The 26,087-nt window shown below is 39.3% G+C and overlaps 1 pseudogene; it reads right to left on the bottom strand.

The window, feature by feature from the left end:
* Positions 1 to 4,288: 4,288 nt before the first annotated feature.
* On the bottom strand, positions 4,289 to 25,886 carry LOC134255047 (nuclear pore complex protein Nup205-like; annotated as a pseudogene).
* Positions 25,887 to 26,087: the final 201 nt, after the last annotated feature.

The following is a 26,087-nucleotide window of genomic DNA, read 5'->3' as shown; positions in this document are numbered from 1 at the left end:
AATACCGCATATAGTTCTTTGGCAAAAAGCATCTTTGGGTGAAGGCGAACAAAAATTTCATGATCCCTACCCCCCTTGGGGTGGGGGGCAATACCACTAAAATTAATGCAACTTTTAAAAATCTTCTTTACTCCTGGACATCAAGCAGTCAAACTGTTTGCATGGTTGTAATGAGCATTCAGTCCTTTACCAAAATTGTGAAATTAATGGCCCTGGGGTCAGAGGTACTTGTGCTAGAGTGGGGTTAAATAACTAAATAAGTATATAGTGAAAATGCTTATTTTTTTCTTCTCTGGTCCTGGGTATTAAATAAATTAATTAAGTACATAGTTATAATGAAAAAGAGTGCCTCTACCAAAATTGTGAATTTTATGACCCCAGGGTCAGGGAATCTTGTGTTAGGGTGGGCCTCTATTGATTATATTGAGAAAATACATGAATTCTTTGAAAATCTTCTTTGCTCCTAGGTTTTAAATAAACTAACTAAGTACATAGTTATGATGAGAAAGAGTGCCTCTACCAAAATTGTGAATTTTATGGCCCCAGGGTCAGAGGTTCTGGTGTTAGGGTGGGGCTTATTGATTATATGGAGAAAATACAAGAATTCTTTGAAATCTTCTTCTCTGCTCCTATATTTTATATAAACTAACTAAGTACATAGATATGATGAGCAAGAGTGCCTCTACAAAAATTGTGAATAATATGGCACCAGGGTCAGGGGTTCTGGTGTTTGGGGGGGGGGTATATTGATTATACCAGAGACATATAAAACCATTTTATATGTCTCTGATTATACATGTATAGTGAAAAAAAAACATTAAATCTTTGAATATTTTCTTCTTTGCATCTAGGTTTTAAGCAGATGAACTACCTATATAGTATGAGCAAGGGCCCTAATCTTCAAGAATTGTAAATTTCAAGGCCCCACGGTCAGTTGTACCATAGAGAGGGGGGGGGACTGTACATGTTAACTCTCCCGATTTTAGGCGGGAGTCTACAGCTTTTTCACTCCATCTCCCGCCTACTGTACCAATTTAATATCAGAAATCTACCGCTTTTCTACAAAAGCTGTGTCTAAAGTATTTTTGGTTCGCTTGGGTATCCATTTTTGAAGCCACTCTCATAAAATCTTGCTAGATATCGCGTGATTTGACTTCGAATCATACAAACGCTTTTTTTGTACATAGATTTCAAGCACGGATTTGACAACGACAACAACACAAAACTACCTGTGATTACATTGGTTACGATAAAGTAATCAACATCCCTGCCATGAAAAAAGGAGATACAGCTTTTAAGAATTAGATGAAAACATCTGACATCGTCTTTAAAAGCACAGAAGCTCACAACTTTATCAATAAAGTCAATATAAATCACTCGATTGACCAAGCTAGCCATGTGGCACATCTCTACTTTCGTTTTTGATAATCGCGGGAAATCTGTTTTATATAATGAAAGATATGAACTTGTTTTAGATATAAATTAAACCATGCCATCATTTGTTTTGTTTAAAGAATTGAATGAACATTCAGAATTGTTGCTTCTAGGTTATTTCAGCAAAGATCACTCTTCAAAAGGCTAAGTTAAGCAGCCAATCCAAGCAAAATGATGAGCATGAAAAATATTTGAATTTGCACAATTTATGTCAAACTTATGGTGTTTCTGTCTTCTTCTTTGCTGTTGATATTTAAGATTAATTAGTGTAGGTACCTGATTTCATTTAAGGCTTTTAATATACATGTATAGTACATGAAAGATAAAGATTAAATCCAAGTGTTAAACAACGCGCGTGCAATACAACCGCTTTTGAGGTCTGAATCTCCCTCTTTTTCATCACAAGAACTTAATCAGTGGAGTATGCATACAAAATATGAAGTCCCTATCTCATATGGTTCAAAAGTTATGGCAAAAAGTGTAAAGAGCTATTTTTAGCATATAGGTCACAGTCAAGGTCACAACATCGGTAAACTTGCCGATTTGGAAGGACTTTATCGGTGGCATATGCATACCAAATATAAAGACCTAATCTTCTATGGTTCAAAAGTTAAGACAAAAAGATGAAAAAGCTATTTTTAGCATATAGGTCAAGGTCACAAGGTCATTGACCATGGTGTCATTTGAAAGAACTTAATTGGTGGCGTATGCATACCAAATATTAAGTCCCTATATCCTATGGTTCAAAAGTTATGGCAAAAAGCAGAAAAAGCTATTTTTAGCATATAGGTCACAGTCAAGGTCACAAGATTATTGACCTTGATGTCATTTGAAAGGACTTTATTAGTGGAGTATGCATACCAGTTATGAAGTCCCTATCTCCTATGGTTAAATGTTATGACAAACAGTGGAAAAAGCTATTGACCTTGATGTCATTTGAAAGGAATTTATTATTGAAGTATGTATACCAAATATGAAGTCTTTATCTTTTATTGTTCAATAGTTATGGCCAAGGTTAAAGTTGAAAACAGACAAACAGATAAACAGACAAACAGACAGGACAAAAACAATATACGCCCGGGATCTATCAATCCAGGCGCATAAAAATTATGTTGTCCAGATCATAATTTAGCTTCATTCAACTTCTATGTTGCCTATTATCACTCTTCATTCATAAAGGATACAGGCAAAGTACTGCAGTTGTTCCTCTTTGTAGTGTATGATTTTGGTGAGGCGAGTTTTAGCTTCAAGGTTCTTTGAACGTAGTCAGAAAGGTCTAATTAAAAGTAGAATTTTTTTTCCAGAAAAAGCATTTTTAGATACCAATGTTTATTATCATGATATGAAATTAGAAGTTATTTATGGAGTTGTGCAAAGAACCTTGAAGCACATTGAAAGGCATAAAATGAAAATTGTTGCATGAAAAGATTTAATTTTCAAGCTTAATTTAAAGACTTTTTGAATTAAGTTATAAATTAAAGAGTTGTCCTAACTAGCTGAAGGTCGGAGTCCCTTAACTAAACTTTAGAAAAACAATACTATCATAACAAGAGGCACATGGGCCGCATCGCTCACCTGAGCACTAAGGGTAGGAAAAAGTAGAAAATGGCTTTTTATTGTAAAGTTTAAATCCAAAAGTAGTCCCATGACCAATCATGGATTTGCTATTTTTTAGAAAATGATTTTTAAAGAATTTTCCTATTTATATCTTTAAAAATCTTTGGTCGGCGATTTTGGCCCCGCCCTACCCCAGGGGGTCATGATTTGAACAAACTTGAATCTACACTACCTGAGCATCCTTCATATAAATATGATGAATTATTGATTTGTCATTCTTGAGAAGATTTTTAAAGAATTTTCCTACTTAAAAGTTTGGTCGGCTGTTTGGGCCCCGCCCTACCCCGTGGGGTCATGATTTGAACAAACTTAAATCTACACAATCTGTGCATACTTCCATATAAATATGATGAATTATGACTTTGTCATTCTTGAGAATAAGATTTTTAAATAATTTTTACTATATATTTCTATGTAAAAGTTTGGTCAGCCATTTTGGCCCCGTCCTACCCCTGGGGGTCATGATTTGAACAAACTTGAAACTTCTTTATGTTAGGATGTTTCCCCATAAGTTTAATCTTTCCTGGCACAGTGGTTTTTGAGAAGAAGATTTTTAAAACATAACACTAAATTTTCATCAATTCCCAATCATCTCCCCTTGAATGAGGGCGTGGCCCTTCATTTGAACATTTTGAATCCCTTTCATCCAAGGATACTTTGTGCCAAGTTTGGTTGAAATTGGCCCAGCAGTTTTTGAGAAGAAGTTGAAAATGTGAAAAGTTTACAGACAGACAGAAGGACAGACATCTAGACGGACACTGACGCAAAACAAAATGTGATCAGAAAAGCTCACTTGAGCCTCCGGCTCAGGTGAGCTAAAAATGACATAATGAACATAATCTGCTTCCACAAATGCATAGTCATAACAGATTTTACCTCTTGAGTTAGAGCGAGTCAGTTAATCGCTGAAGTTAGAGCTAGTTCACGTAGAGCACATGTCAATCTAATTAAAATTAGATGTTGGATCCGCTCGCATACTAGCTACATGTTCAACAATATCTAACAACATCCCATAGAGGGTCATGTCAGAGGTCAAATCTATCAACCAATTAAATTGGATTAAATTAACAATTAAATGAACTTTTTTAAAGTGCTTGATTAAAATGCATGTTTGCGGGGAAATTTATGGTATATGCGTGATTTTGTGTTAGAAATAGGAAATGGTATATATATATACATTAAAATGCGTGACTGTGGGGAAAGAGGGAAAACAAATTTAGCTGTCGTAGATATTCACCTGATTGCTACAGTCCTGGTTTTCTACGCCCAGTAAGGTCAGCATGGCCAGACAGAATTTGAGGGCGGCAAAGAGAAGCTGACGATAGCGGCCGGCCCAGGCCATTGGGCTGGGCATTAAGTCCTCCTCTGTATCTACACATCTCTGTAAAGCCTACAATACGGTCAATAATCAACATGTACTATGATGTTTGATCGGGCAAAACTCACAATCCTCATTCAGTCATATTATATACAAACTTCCAAACTGTAAATCCTATAAACTGCTATTAATAATTTTGCCATTTTCATACGTACTTTAATATTGACATGTTTGATTTCTATAGACATAATCACAAGACCCTAACAGCTGATACACCCACCTGTCAAAGTCAGGTCGAAGGTCAAAGATTAGACACATCCAGCCAGTCTCTGCACGACTTCACACAGTAACAAGGTGTGGGCCCCCGTGGCTGACTCTGTCTGTAATACCGAGTCAACAAACTCTAAATGTCACAGTCATTGTATTATCTATTTACTTGTAAACTCTGTGACACACAGTGACTTTTATTATATGTCAAAGCCTTTAAATTTAATATCAACATGATCAATATTGAAAATCAGTGGACTATATATATACTGCTAAATCAATTTTTGAATGAGTTACAGATTTAAATGTTTGGTTAGATTCATGATGACAAATGTGGTGGTAGAATAAGGCAGTAATGGAAGACTTACATTAGTTTAGACAGGTAGATGTACAGCACTCTGAGTACTGATAGAGCCAGGTGGGGGACACAACAGTCTGTAGATACTGCCAGCATCTCAACAGAAGGCTGTCCACCAGGTGTTGTAGGTATCTACCTTTAGAGGACAGAAAGGTCATCCACAGCTGGAACTTGTCCATAGACAGAATGGTGGCTTACTGATAGAGCCAGCATCTACAACAGACAATAATTAATATAGGTCTTGCACTGCTGGAACCTGTTCAAAATGAAATCAGTGGAAATAAATTAACATACACAAGGATATCAAGTTTCCTTCTTTACCCTTCCTATGTATCATGTCCATCACATCACAACACACCATGTCCATAAAGTTGTCACCGTACGACACAATGGTGGCTACGTACATTTTCCCATCTCAGCTGCTTCATACTCAGAGTGGGCGTCGGCCAAAATCCTCTTCCCAACCCCATCACCTCCTGCCTCTGTCAGAAAAGGAAGCATTAAATTGTTACAAACCTTTGTCAAGCTAATTTAAGTTTGTATTTCATAAAACACTTGAAGATAATTACATACAATTTAATGTTGATCCATGCATGCAAAAATGTAAAGAGCAAAATCCATGGAGTTAAGTTGACATTCAGGCTTTGACATCTTACTTTCAACTGGTTAACAAGACACATGTTTACCCCTATTTCTATTGACCACTCAACTTAGTTCCAGTTTAAAAATAAAGGTTTTTTTGGCTTAATAAATTTTTTAGGTGTTTATTGAGTGAAATTATTATTTTTGAACATAAATGGAAAAATTTCTTTTCAGAAAAAATTATAAAATATGATAACAATGGGATATTTTGATAATTTTAGTTGCGTATATATATATATATATATATATAGTAGGAAGGGTGTAGATCTATATTTACTCTTTCCTCACCAGTTGAAGAGAAAGTGAAACAAATTGAGGCCAAGGGGCCACATCGCTCACCTGAGCAATTAACTAGTTTGAAACACATATCAGATCAGGACTGAAAGCAAACTGAGGGTGGGAGGGGGGGGGGCTTGAATTTTGACCCCCACTGGGTATGATTTGTCATCAAACTAGGAATCTACAGCCTGAGGGGCAGTTAACCCTATAAATATCACTAAGCTCTCAAGTAATAATTGAAAGAAAATATTAAAAGGTTTCAGATATCCTATTTAAAACTTTTATCTCTGTCATTTGGCCATTTCCCTTTCCCCAAAATGAAAGCAATTGAACATGAATATTAGGATGTGAGCAGAAGAAAAATGTAATGGTTATTTTTCAATAAATCTTTTTGCAAGATTTACATTTTCCTTAAGTATTCAGATGAAATTTGGCCAAATACCTGGCATTAGCCAATGCTCATGTTGAACTTGTACAATTTTACCAGAAATATTTTTTATGTTATAAAGGAATGTAAAGACACACAATATAGTTTTACCTTTCTCTGTATTCCTTACATCTACTTAGACATATACTGTATCTATGTGAGTCAGTTACTTGGGTTTCTGAACGATTTTTAGATAATTAACAGCAGGGCCCCATATAGATTGGCTCTTTCTCTCTACCTGAAGCCACCACCTTAACAGAACCTAGATATTGATTAAAATTTCTTATTTTTGTACAAGTTGTTTAATTTATAGTTTTATGAACACCACACCTCCAGAGCCTGTTGTTTAATTTCTGTCAGATTCAGATATTTCGATATATTCTTACTTGAGAGCAGAATGTGATCTATCACTCCTCTAAGCACCTGTTGTTTGGTGGACAGCCTGGTGGGTTCTGACCCTGACGCCCCATGACCCTGTTTGACCTTGACCTGCTGTGGAGCCTCCAGCATGGTGAGGAAGTTGAGGTTTTCGTCGTCGGTGTCAGAATTCTGACAGAAACACCAGATTTGTCATCAGAGTAAAATTTGGTCTCAGACACTGGTCAGGGGCAGTTAACTCTGTCTGACATCAACCTGAGCACTGTCTAAAGTTATGAATAGCTCTTGTAATTATCAGATACTGAATGCAGTATCTTGGATTCTGAAATACTCCAGAGCTTTTTTCTTTGGTAAAATCAAACATATTTGCTCCCCCCTTTTTTGGACATATCCCCCTGAATATGGATTCTGAACAAATCCAGAGCCTATGTTAAAGGAAAATGTTACTTTTCTTCAATATCCAAGCCTGCTGTATAATGGAATTTTAGCTAGATTCACTGACCCAAGTATACAGAGCCTGATGTTTATTGGACCTTTCTCTGTAGTTCCTGTAGCAGCTCCAGAGCCTGCTGTTTGGTGGTCAGTTCCTCAGGTCACGCTGACAGTAGGTCCTCCAGACCTGCTGTTTGGTCAGTAGAACCTGGTCATTCTGACACCACGCCTCCAGAGCCTGCTGTTTGGTGGACAGTTCCTGGTGGATTCTGACAAACACGCCTCCAGAGCCTGTTGTTTGGTGGACAGTTCCTGGTGGATTCTGACACCACGCCTCCAGAGCCTGCTGTTTGGTGGACAGTTCCTGGTGGATTCTGACACCACGCCTCCAGAGCCTGCTGTTTGGTGGACAGTTCCTGGTGGATTCTGACACCACGCCTCCAGAGCCTGCTGTTTGGTGGACAGTTCCTGGTGGATTCTGACACCACGCCTCCAGAGCCTGTTGTTTGGTGGACAGTTCCTGGTGGATTCTGACACCACGCCTCCAGAGCCTGCTGTTTGGTGGACAGTTCCTGGTGGATTCTGACACCACGCCTCCAGAGCCTGCTGTTTGGTGGACAGTTCCTGGTGGATTCTGACACCACGCCTCCAGAGCCTGCTGTTTGGTGGACAGTTCCTGATGGATTCTGAAACCACGCCTCCAGAGCCTGCTGTTTGGTGGACAGTTCCTGGTGGATTCTGACACCACACCTCCAGAGCCTGCTGTTTGGTGGACAGTTCCTGGTGGATTGTGACACCACGCCTCCAGAGCCTGCTGTTTGGTGGACAGTTCCTGGTGGATTCTGACACCACGCCTCCAGAGCCTGCTGTTTGGTGGACAGTTCCTGGTGGATTCTGACACCACGCCTCCAGAGCCTGCTGTTTGGTGGACAGTTCCTGGTGGATCCTGACACCACGCCACCAGAGCCTGCTGTTTGGTGGACAGTTCCTGGTGGATTCTGACACCACACCTCCAGAGCCTGCTGTTTGGTGGACAGTTCCTGGTGGATTCTGACATCACGCCTCCAGAGCCTGTTGTTTGGTGGACAGTTCCTGGTGGATTCTGACACCACGCCTCCAGAGCCTGCTGTTTGGTGGACAGTTCCTGGTGGATTCTGACACCACGCCTCCAGAGCCTGCTGTTTGGTGGACAGTTCCTGTAGGATTCTGACACCACGCCTCCAGAGCCTGCTGTTTGGTGGACAGTTCCTGGTGGATTCTGACATCACGCCTCCAGAGCCTGCTGTTTGGTGGACAGTTCCTGGTGGATTCTGACACCACGCCTCCAGAGCCTGCTGTTTGGTAGACAGTTCCTGGTGGATTCTGACACCACGCCTCCAGAGCCTGTTGTTTGGTGGACAGTTCCTGGTGGATTCTGACACCACGCCTCCAGAGCCTGCTGTTTGGTGGACAGTTCCTGGTGGATTCTGACACCACGCCTCCAGAGCCTGCTGTTTGGTGGACAGTTCCTGGTAGATTCTGACACCACGCCTCCAGAGCCTGTTGTTTGGTGGACAGTTCCTGGTGGATTCTGACACCACGCCTCCAGAGCCTGCTGTTTGGTGGACAGTTCCTGGTGGATTCTGACACCACGCCTCCAGAGCCTGCTGTTTGGTGGACAGTTCCTGTTGGATTCTGACACCACGCCTCCAGAGCCTGCTGTTTGGTGGACAGTTCCTGGTGGATTCTGACACCACGCCTCCAGAGCCTGCTGTTTGGTGGACAGTTCCTGGTGGATTCTGACACCACGCCTCCAGAGCCTGCTGTTTGGTGGACAGTTCCTGGTGGATTCTGACACCACGCCTCCAGAGCCTGCTGTTTGGTGGACAGTTCCTGGTGGATTCTGACACCACGCCTCCAGAGCCTGCTGTTTGGTGGACAGTTCCTGGTGGATTCTGACACCACGCCTCCAGAGCCTGCTGTTTGGTGGACAGTTCCTGGTGGATTCTGACACCACGCCTCCAGAGCCTGCTGTTTGGTGGACAGTTCCTGGTGGATTCTGACACCACGCCTCCAGAGCCTGCTGTTTGGTGGACAGTTCCTGGTGGATTCTGACACCACGCCTCCAGAGCCTGCTGTTTGGTGGACAGTTCCTGGTGGATTCTGACACCACGCCTCCAGAGCCTGCTGTTTGGTGGACAGTTCCTGGTGGATTCTGACACCACGCCTCCAGAGCCTGCTGTTTGGTGGACAGTTCCTGGTGGATTCTGACATCACGCCTCCAGAGCCTGTTGTTCGGTGGACAGTTCCTGGTGGATTCTGACATCACGCCTCCAGAGCCTGCTGTTTGGTGGACAGTTCCTGGTGGATTCTGACACCACGCCTCCAGAGCCTGCTGTTTGGTGGACAGTTCCTGGTGGATTCTGACACCACGCCTCCAGAGCCTGCTGTTTGGTGGACAGTTCCTGGTGGATTCTGACACCACGCCTCCAGAGCCTGCTGTTTGGTGGACAGTTCCTGGTGGATTCTGACACCACGCCTCCAGAGCCTGCTGTTTGGTGGATAGTTCCTGACGGATTCTGACACCACACCTCCAGAGCCTGCTGTTTGGTGGACAGTTCCTGGTGGATTCTGACACCACGCCTCCAGAGCCTGCTGTTTGGTAGACAGTTCCTGATGGACTCTGACACCACGCCTCCAGAGCCTGTTGTTCAGTGGACAGTTCCTGGTGGATTCTGACACCACGCCTCCAGAGCCTGCTGTTTGGTGGACAGTTCCTGGTGGAAAGACACCAGCCTCATGAGCCTGAAGTTCAGTGAAATTCCAGAGCCTGCTGTTTGGTGGACAGTTCCTGATGGATTCTGACACAACGCCTCCAGAGCCTGCTGTTTGGTGGAAAGTGCCTCCAGAGCCTCCTGGTGGATTCTGACATCCACGCCTCCAGAGCCTGCTGTTTGGTGGATTCTGGATTTAAAGCCTGCCTGTTTTGGTGGACAGTTCCTGATGGATTCTGAAACCACACCTCCAAAGCCTGCTGTTTGGTGGAGTCACCTGGTGGATTCTGAAACCACGCCTCCAGAGCCTGCTGTTTGGTGGACAGTTCCTGGTGGATTCTGACACCACGCCTCTGAGCCTGTTGTTTGGTGGACAGTTCCTGGTGGATTCTGACACCACGCCTCCAGAGCCTGCTGTTTGGTGGACAGTTCCTGGTGGATTCTGACACCACCCTCCAGAACCTGCTGTTTGGTGGACAGTTCCTGATGGATTCTGATACCACGCCTCCAGAACTTGCTGTTTGGTGGACAGTTCCTGGTGATTCACCCACGCAGAGCCTGTTGTTTGGTGGACAGTTCCTGGTGATTCTGATCACCCTCTAGAGCCTGCTGTTTGGTGGACAGTCAATGGATATTGATCCACCCTCCAGAACCTGCTGTTTGGTGGACACCTGTGATATTGACAACTCTCTCTCTCTCTGCTGTTTCTGGACAGTTCCATGGATTTTGATCTCACCTCCAGAGCCTGCTGTTTGAGTGGACACCTGGCGGATTCTGATCTCACCTCCAAAGCCTGCTGTTTGGTGGACAGTTATGGCAGATCTCATGTCTAAAACTCTGCACCACATGAGTCAGAATATTTGATCTCATTTCCTGAAAAGTTTGAAAAATCAATAATTTTACCTAGATATTTAACATCCCTTTTCTACTCACAAAGGAAAAAGGGGCAGGTCACCATAAAGATATTGATCTCCGCTGAGAGTTTTACCTCTTAGTCACTATGATATCGATCTCACCTCTAATACTCGCGGCCTCTGAGTCACCATGATATTGCCCTGGTAGTTGTTCAGTTTGTTCATCAGTAGGCAGTGAAGTCGTTTGACGTCACAATACAAAATGTCCTGTTCGGTCCGAGTCTCTACACTTTTGATGGCTTGTTCAATCATCGACAATTCAAAAAAAAATCCAACTTCATTGTAGGAGGGTAACGCTGTGAAAAGTTAACTTCGTCCAGAAGTCCTAGCAACTTCCTGCGCACTTGGCGGCCTGAAAAAGGAAAATAAAATATGACAAAGTTTACATGAGCAAAATAAGAGCAGTTGGATTAATTTTCACTTTTTTCTTTGCTTACCTCTGAACGGCCTGGCTGTCTGAGACAGATAAGATGTCTGTAGACTCTGCTCTGTAAATCTGTCATACGTCAGGTCAGCTTCGTCTCCTAATGCTGGCTGTAACACTGTGAGAATCACATTTATTACTTAAAATTTCTTTAGTAAACAGACCATTTTGATTTTTTGTAAGACTGTTATTAAACTTGACTTTGCCATTTTAACCCCTGAATACACATGGATCAAGACATTCATTTACCTCAGCTTGTGTGACCTTTGAACTTGACCTTACCTGTTTGACCTTCTGACCCATCATCCAGCAGGGCTTTCATTAATCTAAGCCTGTGTGACCTTTGACGGTTCAGTGCAGTCAGTCGCAGTTCAGTGGCAATCAGCTTCAGAAACCATGACTGAGAAATTATTACAGGGCGTTCTAAATTATTACAGGGCGTTCTAAAAAGACAATCACATATTAAATAATTAACAGATTTTGACTAGTTTCTCTATCAAAAACATTTTCTTCACAAAATATGAAAATTCTTGATTAAATCTTAACTTGCTATAAAACTGCTGAGTGAAAGGTAGATGCTGGAGCTGCCTGTACAGGAAGTCCCTGGTTGTACGTAAATATCGTAAAGTGGGCGTCGACGTCTCCTTGTTGGCAGCCAGGAGGTAGATGAGTTTGTAGGCCAGCTCAGACAGTCGTGGAGTGTCCCTCAGGCAGGTGGGGCCGGAGTGTGTCCCCACCCCCCTCTCTAACAGGGACAGGACCGCATGTAGACAGGTCTTAGGGGACCCAAGGATACCTGGTTTTAGAAATATTAAAATATAATTTCTGAATATGCAGAATTTTACCTTCAGTTGGTAGATCTTAGAATCTTTTGCATCTTGAACTAAAAGTTAGACAAAACTTCTTATTTTTTTAGCTCACCTTGGTCCTGAATATGCAGAATTTTACCTTTGGATCTTTTGCAATAAGACTAAAAAATATATAAAGCCTATTCAAAACAAAGCTTATCAGAAATCAGGATTATAAAACCCCTTATGGCAATTAAATTAACTTTTTTCAGGAATAACTTATTGTGCACTGAACACAAAAAATATTTGAAGATCATTAAATAATTCCATCAAATTTTATCAAATGAAGTGTAACTGTTTTCAGAGAGTAAACTTACTTATTCCTCCAAATCATAAAAATAAGTGTACAAGTGCAATGTTTCTAGACAAATCCCTCTAATAATATAGCTCACCTGGATCCTGTAGCAGAGTTCTGCTTACAGACTTCCTAATGTCAAAGGCCAGCAGCAGGTGTGCCAAGTTTGGTGAAGGTTGGTCTAGAGATCTCAGTAGGATCTGAAGTAGGTACTGTCTGGTGGAGTTACGGACGTGGCCAATCTCACGGGAATCATCTGTAACAATAAAGCTAATCAGTGTAAAAGTGACATTATAATGGAATTATCTGCATAAAAGAGAAAGAAAAGACTGTAAAAACAGTAGAAAATGCATTTTTGCATTAACTAAGATTTACAGTAATGAAGAGTAATCTGTCAACATCCTCAATATATATACAGGGTTATATTTTAACCAACTCATTTTGACAAAAACAATTTTTTTCTGTATTGATTTTTTGCTCATATACAGTTCAATTTTAGAGAAAATGGTAGTTTTCTTTAATTTGTTCCCATTTCAAATTTGCCTTCTAGCAAAAAAATGGGGGAGCAAAAAATTCCCCATGTAGAAATTAGAAAATAATAAAATAATGGATACAAGATCAATCCCCCTCCCCTTCTCTCTACTTCACTGTTGAGCCTTAGTTAATGAACCTATTTCCTCTGGTAAATTTTTACCATATGTTTAGAAATTAGAAAATCCAATAAAATCCAACATTCCAAAATTAAATCCCACTCCCCTTTCTCTTATACTTCATTGTTGATAAGTTAATGTACCCTCTTCAAATGTAAGTGAAATCACATGGCATATGATTTTCCCTTTCAACAATTTGTTCTGAACCTGATTCTTCCAGACTCTCCATTTGCAAATCTTTTTAAGTATGAACAAGAACGAATATAAAATAACCTCTGCTAAAGGAGAATTTATGATTTTAAAAAATGTTCATCTTGTTTGAAATCAATGGCATATGATTTATTTACCCCTTTGATGTGAACAGATTGACAATTAGACTTGAACAGGATTCTGAGTGATCACTCAATCTTTTTCTCTGACTGGGCATGCTCTAATAGGAATACTGAACCTCTGGTAAACTACAAGGATTATCTCTCTCTCTTTATTTTAAATCTTCCAACTGACCATGAGTAAAAATACTCTCACAATATAGGGATTCTCTCTCTCTCTCTCTCTCTCTCTCTCTCTCTCTCTCCACAATTTTAACATAAGACTTGGTAATGGACTCTCTCTCTCTCTCTCTCTCTCTCTTCAACATTTTAAATAAATGTTTCAGGTTGGATTCTCTCTCTCTCTCTGACCTACAAGATTAACATTTATTTTAGGTAATCTTTCTCTCTCTCTCTCTCCACACAATCCATGGAACCATGATAAGAATTCTCTCTCTCTCTCTCTCTCTCTCTCTCCTCTTCTCCAGACTCTCTCTACACAATGTAAACATATTATTCAGGTAAGTGGATTCTCTCTCTCTCCCTCTCAACAATTTTAACATTCTCTCTTAGTGATCTCTCTCTCTCTCCAATCAATTTAACTACCTTTAATTAACTACTCAGGTAAATTTTTATTCGGATTTTCTCTCTCTCCCTCTTCACACTAGATACTGAATAAGTACCTACCCTCTTCGCTCAGGTAAGCGGATTGTCTTCTCCACTATTTGTTCTGTAATCCATTCAGACTTTACAAATCCGTGGAGCAGCTCCAGATGAGAGGACTGGAAAAATGAATTTTATGTGATAGAATAATGTAAACCAAGAATTACATGGCATAATCCATGTCAACTAATCAAATTAACTCTCCTAGCATCAGCCAGTACAATCAATCAATCAAATTAACTCTCTTTACATTAACTAGTTCAAGGAGAATTCAAATTAACTTCCTAATGTTCATCTTGGTGTCTTAATCAAATTATACTGTTACCTGATTTGATGTGAATCAGATTAACGAGGGCCACTTGGACATCAGCCAGTGACACACTGGATACAGGATCTTCACTCTGACTACATGTTCAAAGACAATGCTGAACTGTATAAACCTACAAGATTGTAAACTCTCCAATTGTGACCATGATCACACAATATATATGATGATAAAGTTAATGTTTCTTACAACTTTCCATTTTTTATAAACTTGAATGACTAAAAGCAATACAATAAAGTAATAAAACTTTCATATTATTCAAATAAAATAAATGTTTTGTTTGTTATTTTTGTTACTTTTATTGACCTACTTTGTGACATTAACAAGGTGGTTAACTTTCTTTACTGCGTGGATTAATCACTGTCAAGAAGACATCCATGGCACACCATGGCAGGCTCCTCAACACGCATCCAGGAACGTCTCTTTCTCCAGACTGGTCTCTATCAGCTGTAAACACAGCAAACTGGCAGACTCCAAGACATGGCCTGTACAGATCAACCAATCAAATTAACTCTCTTAGCATTGTCAATCAATCAACCAATCAAATTAACTCTCCTACTATAGCATTGGCCAGTAATATCAACCAATCAAATTAACTCACTTTACATTAACTAATCTATTCAACCAATCAAATTAACTTATTGAACATTAGCCAGTTTAATCAACTAAACAAATTTAAGCACTTTACAACACAAATAAAAAACTCAATTTCTTAACTTATCACTATTTACCAATGGCCTTGTGTGTTCAAAAAAATTGTTTCAGTATCTTCAACACCTTAAATAATTACCGTATGTGAATTGAACACAAATTTCCACTGTAATTTATTTTATAAGCTTACCTCAGGTACTGCCTAGCTGTATGTTTCAAGTTTAATAGTTGTACACAGTGTCATCAAAAAATTTTCAACACCTGAAATATAACTCCCCAAAAACCGACTTATAGGCCCGTGATATACGGTAAATTCAATTCTTAACAAAACAAAGCACAATGTCTCTACCTCCTAACCCAGTTAAAAAAAAAATTCTCAATAAAGATATCCATTTATGCAGGAAAATATATGAATCTCACCTTGGGTAGGAAGTGCCCGGAGTCCTTCAGTAGGTGTAGCATCAGGATGTACCCCGGGGACTTGTTAGCGGGCACCATGCCCCCCATCTGTACCTCAACCATCTCCTCCCCAAAATCACCCTTACCACCTCATACTCCGGCAGGAGCTTACATCGGATCCTCAGACAGTCACTGGCCACCTCCCACTGTAAACAAAGCTTTACATTTACTTGAAAGAAATCAATCCTGTAGTTGCATACAAAGGATTCTTAAACATCACTTGTAACTTAATTACCTTTGGCAATAAATCACACACAATAACCACATTTTCAATTAATATCAATGCAAATGACAGATACAATTTTAAAAAAATTTCATGTTTTTGGTTTGTATTTTGACTGACAAAAGACATTTCTATTTTTAGAATTCAATGGCAACACTGTTCATGACATGATAAAACACCGATGCTCTATTTTATGTATCTTAGTGTAGTCTATTGTGTGCCAAGTTATATTAAAATCAGACAAAACTGTAGGAGGAGTAGAATTTTGGATCAGAAATGAAAAATTGTTTACAGACAGACAGACATCTAGACAAAAGATGGACGGCGGACACCATACTGGGGCCCTAAGCTGTTCTGGTCTGTGACCAGTAGAGCTAATAAAAAATTCATTGTTTCAATCTCCTTGTGTCTGTGTATTGTTCATTTCCAGCTGTAAATTTTTTTTTTACTTGATGGTAGTACAGTGTATGTATTTATCAACAAGATTGAAAAAACATAAAAAATCTTATATCCAACCTTTTCTTATGGATTCTTGTAACTTCTGGCATAAAACTTCTCAAACATTCTTGACAAACTCTAGGTAGGGTTGAAATCCTGGGGCCCTGAGAGCGGTCCCTAGGCAGGTATGTCAGTGAGGGAGTAAGTTGGACAGGAAAGCTCGCGTCATGGGTAATTCCTCCGCTTGGGTCTCTACCTCCTCCAGCTCCACCTACAGGGTAAAACAGACATCAAAGGTACATAACTCTTACAAGCTTCAGAGACACAATATGTAATTACTAGTGTATTGGTCTCTAGATAAATTTCTATGTGTACAGCAAGATTTAGTTCTGTTCTTTTTAGAACAGAGATTATTCAACCTGAGAAAACAAATTAACATTTACCTGGATTCCACTTTGAGAGGAACTGCTGCTTTGAACTGTGGTCAGATTCTGTAAAACAAATTATGAAACAAATTAATCTAGTAAACCCACATACATGTACATACAGTACAATATAGGGAAAACAAGAGGAGAAGTGCATGTCAATGCAATAACACAATGAATTTCAATTAAGATATAGTAAAGAGCAGTGTTTTGATGATTACTTGTGAGGCTTCCAGTGTATGCCACAGGCTGTCTGCAACATCTGGTGTATTAGAAAATGCTGCCAGCACCCTGAAGATCTCGGCTTTAAGGTTGAGGGGGATACTACAGGTCACCAGGCCAAATAACACCACCGCTACCTGCCACTGCTGGTTCTCACAGAACGCCACGCGGCAGTTCTCATTCTGTAAAATAAGATGCCAATTTTTCTGGTGTTATATAGTAATCTGCCATTTATGCAGATTTCGAAATTAGATTCCCCTTTTAAAAGTCTTCATTACTTCCTATGCTTTGATTCAGGAATATTAAAATTGATATAAACTCATTATTCAATACAACTTAAAAATAATACAGACCCTTTATTTTCATGCCTTAATAACAAACTACAATGAATTATGGGTTGATCAAATCAAAACCCTTGACTATTATACAGTGAAACCTGTTAATCCGATCAAAATTTTGTGGGGCATAGATTTGCTTTGAAGACCCTTGATGTATAAAACATAGCAAAATGGGATTAGAAATTTCAAGTCGATGATGTGTCAGATTATTCAGGTGTCATAAACAGTTTTCGCTGTATACAATTATTTTCTTTACTGATTTGACAAATGTACTCACAATAATTCAGACAAAACACGACACAGTTTCAGGACAATGACTTAAGCCCCTCTAGTTCCTGTGGGGTGATTCCCTGGGGGTGGGGACCACGGAGTCCGATGTGAGACATGTCAGCACCGCTAGGAACCTCCCGACGTAAACTGGCGTAGTACTGATTCAGCGACAGGAAAATGTGCTGCCACGAAACGGCACTGGCTGGGCCTCCTAGTGTAAAAAATACTCATATAAGACAAATACAGACAAACCATGTTAATTTTTCAAAGCAAGAAAATTTTTTGAGATATCAATTAATGTTAAAATACTTAAAAAAAAAGGAAATGGGACTTTTAATTACTTTGACATGTCCAGGTTATTCAATTAAGATACAAAACTTCTGTTGTATAAGGAACAGATTCATATGGTAAATTAAGAAAGCTTAGACAGTGCTTGCTGGAATCAATCACGCTCTAAAACTTTTAAATTGTCTTTTTACATCTGTGACTGCAGGTTAGACCGTTTGACAGCACACAAAAACATCATCTGTCTTTAGAACAATTTTAGATACACAATTCCACTGAAGCTATCCAAGCTCCCTACCTGTTGTCTTTTCCAATTAAAGCACTTTAGTAACAGTACATAAAGACATCTGCCATTAGAACTTCTTTAGATACACAATTCCACTGAAGCTATTAGAAATTTTAACCTGACCCCATTCCATTGACCTTAAGAAGGTCGAAGCAAATTAGTAGGCAGACTGTGGGTTACTGCTCAGACCGATCAACATCTGGATGTAGTGTACATAGAGGGAGGGGGGCAGGAGGTCCCCGGCCAGACGGACAAACTTATACAGCGACACCTGTAATATAAAAAAGACCAATCAACATCTGGATGTAGGGTACGTAGAGAGAGGGGGCAGGAGGTCCCCCGCCAGACGGACAAACTTATACAGCAACACATCACAAGTAAAACCTACCAAACAACATCTGGATCTAGGATGCGTAGAGGGAGGGGGGCAGGAGGTCCCCGCCAGATGGACAAACTTATACAGCGACACCTAATAATATAACAGACCAATCAAGATCTGGATGTAGCTAGGGTACGTAGAGGGAGGGGGGAAGGAGGTCCCCCAGACAGACAAACTTATACAGCGACACCTGTAATATAAAACAGATCAATCAATATCTGGATGTACATGTAGGGTACGTAGAGGGCGGGGGCAGGAATCCACCAGACTGACAAACTTATACAGCGACATCTGTAATATAAAACATACAGTCTATGTACATTCCCTACGTATGTCAGCCCAAAATCCTTCTCTTTACTAAAACTTAATAGAAGATTATTTTTGCTTTGGAGATTTTAATTTTTATCTACCTGTCTTTGTGGAGGTCTAACATTGTACATTGTTTTGTGAGGTCCTTAATTATCTTGGGGACACCAGTACTCTACAGACAGTCTCAGTCCCAGGGGGTCACTTCTGTATAAATCTCCTATCTAAAATACATGGTAGGATTTTATGTTGCATCATACCACAGATTATCAATATTGATAATGGCTTTCATGGTGATTTCTTAACAAGAAAGATAAGATAAAATTGATATGTTAATTATTTAATCAATTTTGAATTTAAATTTCATCCAGCCAGAGTTATCTCTCTTGTCAAACGGTCAGTAAACCTTATAATTATGTTAATACAAGCAGTTAACCCTAGCAACTGTTCTGTACCAGTTTCAGTAAGTACTGGAAGCCATGACTGGGTGACTTGGGAGGTTATAGGGAACTCTGGGACGCCGCGATTCTCGCCACTTCATTTCTTGTGCGCAGCTCTTTCACCTGTCAATCATACAGAATAAAGTTCTTTGTACAGACTATTAAAATTTGTATAATATATAGATCTTACCACTTCATAAAAGGTTCTGACTTAAATTTTCCTTTCTCTTTTTCACATGAGGAATATTTTTCAGATATATTTTACTTTAATCAATTTTAATCAATATTTATTTCAAAATTTATACAACCATTGAAAAGAACTATCTTTCTACTGATCATCAGTTCATAATTTATAAAAATGTACCGTGGGTACAAAAGTTGTTTTTTTTGTTTTTTTTTTTTTGCTTTATATCTGAAATGTTGATTGGAATATTCTTTTCATTTCAGACAAAGTTAGCCATGAAAAATTTGCACTGATTTGTGATCAAATACATTAACAATTTGTTTAGGTGCCACTTATATACCGTATATACTCGCCTATAAGTCGGTCCGCCTATAAGTCGGTTGTACTTTTTGAGTTTATTTTGGAGGGATTTGCAATTGACCCGCCTATAAGTCGGTACAACTTTTTGACAGAATCATTTGACATTTTATATCAATGCACTGATGTTTTTAGCTGTTTTAATTAATATTTTTCAAAATAACGCCAATATTTAGTTTTTAATGATTAAACAAATATTTAATGCACAAAATAAAACTATTATAATAAGTGAATACTTGTACTGTTTGTATAATCTTTGAATGCATAAACTATTCTACATAAATAGGCTTTGTTCTTCAGCAATTGTCTGAAATATATATGGAATGCTACATTTCACTTTACAGAAAAATACCACTATCTTTATGACTCGCCTATAAGTCGGACATAGAGTTTTGGACTAAAATTTAACTCCCAAAATACCGACTTATAGGCGAGTATATACGGTACATAACCTTCAGTGGCATGTGAAAAATAAAGTCTGTTAAACCAGCCAGCTGCAGGAAGTGGAACACGTCACCTCCAGGGCTACATTAATAACCACCTCATCCTCTTCACAAATCCCATTCACCCCTACAAATCAAGTTCATGTAAATCAAGAGCGAGTCATCCTTAGATATCAATAAAGCCCAAAATGAGTTTACTGTTATTTTCAACATATCTTAAAGCACTTATGACTATCTTGCCATATCAAAGTCATTCACAATGTACATGTAATAGGACATATAACATGTACCAAGGTAGATAATCAACTCTAAGGCAGGTACCATAAAGGATATGTGACAGGAAAGGAGAAAATGCATGGCAGCGGACCAGGAATGAACCCGGAACCCCTGTATCTCTAGTCAGGTGCTCTACCAACTGAGCTATCCAGGCCGATATCCACGGCCCAAACCATTACAGATGTATTAATCTTCTGATTGACGTGTTTTTAACCATGTGTAATAAACCCTTAGTAGGTTACCAAATCAAATCCTGTCAGTGTTCTAATAATTCTTAGTGCTGCTCTTTGTCTCATTTTCAAACTTTTTGAACTTAGACCTGAGTCGCTTGACCAGATAAAAGGTCCAGGTCAAGCTTTTTAATAAAATTAAATATTTTACTGATCCAAGGGAGTGGGTCATCTTTTAATAGATTTGATATTTTACATGTGTGGGTTTTTGTGTGACTTTCATTAGATTTGGTATTTTACCTGTGGGGTGGGGTGGGTCAAGGGGTCCACCTTAAGAGATAAGATTAGATCTTATACCTATGGGGTTTTGATGTGACCTTTGATCAGATTAGATCTTTTACCTATGGAGTTTTGGTGTGACCTTTGATCAGATTAGATCTTTTACCTATGGGGTTTTGGTGTGACCTTTGATCAGATTAGATCTTTTACCTATGGAGTTTTGGTGTGACCTTTGATCAGATTTGATATTTTACCTGTGGGACTTTGGTGTGACCTTTGATCAGATTTGACATTTTACCTGTGGGACTTTGGTGTGACCTTTGATCAGATTTGACATTTTACCTGTGGGACTTTGGTGTGACCTTTGATCAGATTTGATATTTTACCTTTGGGACTTTGGTGTGACCTTTGATCAGATTTGACATTTTACCTTTGGGACTTTGGTGTGACCTTTGATCAGATTTGACATTTTACCTGTGGGGGTCTGGTACTGATTGAGTTGTCTGAGGGTCACCCCCCAGGCCAGTAGCACCACGCTCTTCAGTCCAGGGTTGGTCCAGACTCGCGTAGACATGAGATCCTGGTGTATGTAGGTTGAGTCCGTCATCATTGGTAAACGCTGCAGGGCCTTGATCTGTAAATGTCAAAAGTCATCAACTTTAACCTTTTCAGTTCATTCTTAAATTGATAATTCTTATTATTTCAAAGTAATTGCTTGAGAAAGATTGATATGCATATTGCCAAAAAAAGTTAAAACAGAATTTTTTTTCAACAAGATTCTTCAAATCAATGAATTACAAAGCATCCTTTATGAATTATAAAATTATGGTTTGTGAATTAGATGATAAATAAATTATCAGGGATCGACTAACCTCTTCCATCTTCAGGTTGCAACAGACTGACATCAAAACAGTACAGGAGGGCCATTAACAGACACAGACTCACTGGGTACAGAGTGCCATCAGCACCTAGAGAGTTGTCTGCCCTTAGGTGCTGGATCAACCTCAAGGTGTCAGCTTTCTCCAGGGGCTGCTGTGTGGCCAGACAGAAGAGGCAGTCTGCTAGAATGATCTGAATCTCTCTATCTGTACAAGTCAGACACCTGGAAAGCATGGAAACGACAAATACAGATTGTCAGTAGCATTAATGAATGACAATGACTTATTATAACACGTACTGTGATCTCCCATTATCACAAATGCTAACAGCATTACATTTCAAAGTGTATATGTCTTCAAGTTATTTCTGTTCCAGGAGCTGGGTATACAGAGATAAACACAAAGTGACAAACCTGCTTCTTGTGTTGTGGTGGACCAATAGCCCAGTATCTCTTTGTAGTCTGTCCATTTCCTTTGTTAGGTCCATATTGTTTAATTGATCTGCAAAAAAGAAAAAATTAACAAGAGGCCCAAGGGCCTTGAATCGCTCTTCTGATAAATTGCACAACCTATCACTTGTATTTGAAGCCTCTAACCCTAAGTATCCTATTAAAGACCCAAGTTGCACCACCTGACAAAGTTTTATGATTCTTAACCAATTAGAACTCCTTTTTGGTCTACATTCTTGGAAATCACAAAATGCATCAAGTGACAAAGTTTGATAATTCTAAGCCAATAAATACCTGAGATATTCAAAAGTAGGTCACTGTGACTTACTCTTTGGTGAGCATCTCAGAAAACCCAAGATGCATCAACTGACAAAGTTTGATGAATGATTCTTAACTAATAAGTACCAGAGATACTTAAATATAGCCATAAAATGTCGAAAGAAAGTCATTGTGACCTACATTTTGGTTGACATTTTTAAGAGTCCCAAGATGCATCTGCTGACCAAGTTTGATAATTCTAAGCCAATAAATACCTGAGATATTCAAAAGAAGGTCACCATGACCTACTTTTAGGTCGACATTCTCCAAAAATCCAAGATGCATCAACTGACAAAGTATGATGATTCTAAGCCAATAAGTACTGGAGAATACTTAAATATAGCCATAAAATGTTGAAAGTAGGTCATTGTGACCTACATTTTTGTTGACTTTTTTAGAGTCCAAAGATGCATCTGCTGACCAAGTTTGATAATTCTAAGCCAATAAATACCTGAGATATTCAAAAGTAGGTCACCATGACCTACTTTTTGGTCGAAAATTCTCCCAAAACCCAAGATGCATCAACTGACAAAGTATGATGATTCTAAACCAATAAGTACAAGAGATACATAAATCTAGCCATAAAATGTCAAAAAGTAGGTCACTCTGACCTACTTTTTGGTCAACATTCTCTGAAAACCCAAGATGCATCAACTGACAAAGTTTGTTGATTCTAAGCCAATAAGTGCCGGAGATATTTAAATATAGCCATAAAATGTGGAAAGTAGGTCACTGTGACCTAATTTTTGGTCGTCACTATCCGAAAACCGATGATGCATCATCTCACCAAGTTTGATAATTCTAAGCCAATAAATACCTAAGATACTTAAATATAGCCATAAAATGTCGAAAGTAGTTCACCGTGACCTACATTTTGGTCAACATTTTTCAAATTCCCAAGATGCATCTCCTGAACAAGTTTGATGATCATAGGTTTAAAGGTAATCAAAATATGCCTTTTAAACAATTTGAAAACAAATGCCTGCAAAATTCTAAAAGTAGGTCACAGTGACCTACTTTTTCTTAAATATGTTTTAAGGTCCCATGATGCAGCAACTTACAAGATTTGATGATTCTAACCCTTTCAGTGCCTGAAAAAATGGGATTAAATGTTTTGAAAAGGATAAGTCATAAAGTTCAAAAAGTAGGTCATGGTGACCTACTTTTAAGTTGATGTTGTTCAAGGACCCAAGATGCATCAACTGACTAAGTTTGATGATCATAGGCATTAAAGTATCCAAGATATGCCTTTAAATCAATTTGAAAACAAATGCCCGCAAAATTTAAAAAGTAGGTCACCGTGACCTACTTTTGAGTTAACATGATGTGAAGTCCTAAGATGCATCAACTTACAAGATTTGATGATCCTAGTCCTTATAGTAAGCAAAATATGAACATTTTTATTAATTATAAATTTAGGTCAACTTTAAAGTGACCTTGAGACCACGCCCTTTGCCCCAGAGTCATGCCCTGAACAATTTTTAATTTTCAACATATCCTGATCCTTGTATGTAAGTTTGGTGAAAATCTGCTCGGTGGTTCTGGAGAAGAAGATTTTTTAGCAACCAGTGCTTTTTGTTTTGTTTTCCTGATTATCTCCCCTTGATTCAGGGTCCCAACCTTTATATTGGTATAAATGGTAGCCCTTGGGCCAAGGATACCCTGTGACAAATTTGAAACTGATTGGCCAAGGGGTTCTTGAGTTATGGCCCATATTCTAAAAAGTTAACGCACACCGCACGACGTACATGTACACCGCACACCGCACAAATGGCCATAGCATTAGCTCTTTGAGCCTTTATGCGCTTCCTGATGACTTGGAATAACTCACATACACTGATAGCGAGCGCAGCGAGCGTCGCGAAGCGACGCTCGTAACTGCGAGCTCTAACGACAACGCCTGGGCGAAGAGAAAATTCGGATTACTGCACATTCATTCTTGCTGCAGTAATTTTGACCCACAATGCATCACTTAGCAAAGTTGCGTTCTCGCGAGAATGACGGCAAATGTTCAACAAAAAGTTTACTCGCCTTGATTAAATGGATACATATTGAAGATAAATTGTAAACGTAACTTTTTTCATTAACTTTTAGCACTGTTCAGTTTTTTCTTGGTATTTGTAACTTACATACGACGTCATGTGACGTCAGAGTCTAGACGCACCATATGTCACGTGCGGTTTGACGAGCCCGATCTAAATTAAAACAATAGAAGAGTTTGCGCTCGCTCTAACGGTCGCACCGTCAACATATTATTTTAAAAGTATAAATATTGTTTAAAAATCCACCTAATCGAGTCAATATACCAGTAAAAAATTTTAAAACAGCTGTTACCTAGTATATAGTGTTAATGAGTCGATTGATCTGTGTATTGATTAACCATGCTGGAGAGGTCAAGGGTCAACTCCATGGTCCACATCCTCCCCTCCCTTGACTGGAGAAGGGTACGAAGGGAGTTAACCAGACTCTTCTGTCCTTCATAGTACAGCAGTATCGCCTCTGGTCAACCCGGGGAACTCGGCCTGCTGTCTCTCACCTGTACAAAGGTCAAAAGTCATCTGTGATTACAGTCCATTTTACCTCTGTGTACGTACTTGTATTGTACATGCTCTCTTAATTTTTCTCATTATTTATTTTAATTGAAATAATGCAATACATATGCATGTACTATACATTATAAATGTCAAACACTACACATACCTAATCATGCTAACACAAATATATCAAGAGTCTTAGTTCAATCTAGCACATACTGCCTAACATTCACTTTCTAATTACTTTTAATGGCAACTTACACTTTATTGGGAAAACTAAGAAAAATAATTTACTCAACATTATATATTCTCTAAGATTAAACCAGGGAAAAAAACCTGCAATCCGTTTGATCCTTATGGACTGACTTACCATTGGCGTAGCATCGTTTAGGAAAGGGGGGGGGCAGCCAGAGATTTTTTTTTTTACTTACCTGGGTTGACAAGCAAAAAAAAAGGGGGGGAAGTTGCCAAAGTCGAAAAATCCTATTTCGTGGGGGGGGGGGGGGGGGTTAAATCTTTTTTTACAGTGTCAATTTCTTTTAGTACCATTTCTAATACTACATGTATTTGCGGTACATCACTTAACGTGGGGGGGGGGGGGCAACCAGGCTTTCAATTAACATTTCCTACAGTATAAGGTTGCTACGCCCCCTGCCTACTTTGGTAACATTTAATGCCAAGGATGTCCATATGACCCCGGGGCCAGGGAATTTCCCTGGCTAATCTGGTATTCCCCCCTCAACCCCCTGTAAGGGAAGATATCCCACCCACCCCCTATTCTTTTTAATGCCCCAAAGCTGATATTCAAGCTTTAGGGACAACCCTGCAACTGATAACTCACCTGCCATTAGGAGTTCTACGGCTGCAATTTCACTCATATCAAATAGGTCACTCAGTATCAGGACTTCCTCTATGAACTGCTGGGAGAACGTCTGTTTGTTCATATTGCATATTGCACATGCAGACATTCTTGTTAAAAATTTCGCAGCGGCAATAGAATAGACTACTGTATACAGGGTTATTTTCGCCCCGTGTTATTTTCGCCCTTTTGAACTTGTGATTAATTTTGCCCTGTAAAAAATAAATTCGCCCTGCAGTCATAGTTCCGTTTAATTAAGAAATCATGAGGTGTAATTTGAATTCGC

Source organism: Saccostrea cucullata, unplaced genomic scaffold, assembly GCF_032062105.1.
Source record: "Saccostrea cucullata isolate Sc308-1 unplaced genomic scaffold, CSIRO_AGI_Scuc_v1 ctg1673, whole genome shotgun sequence".
Taxonomy (NCBI): Eukaryota; Metazoa; Mollusca; class Bivalvia; order Ostreida; family Ostreidae; genus Saccostrea; species Saccostrea cuccullata.
This window is presented reverse-complemented; position numbering and strand designations above follow the sequence as displayed.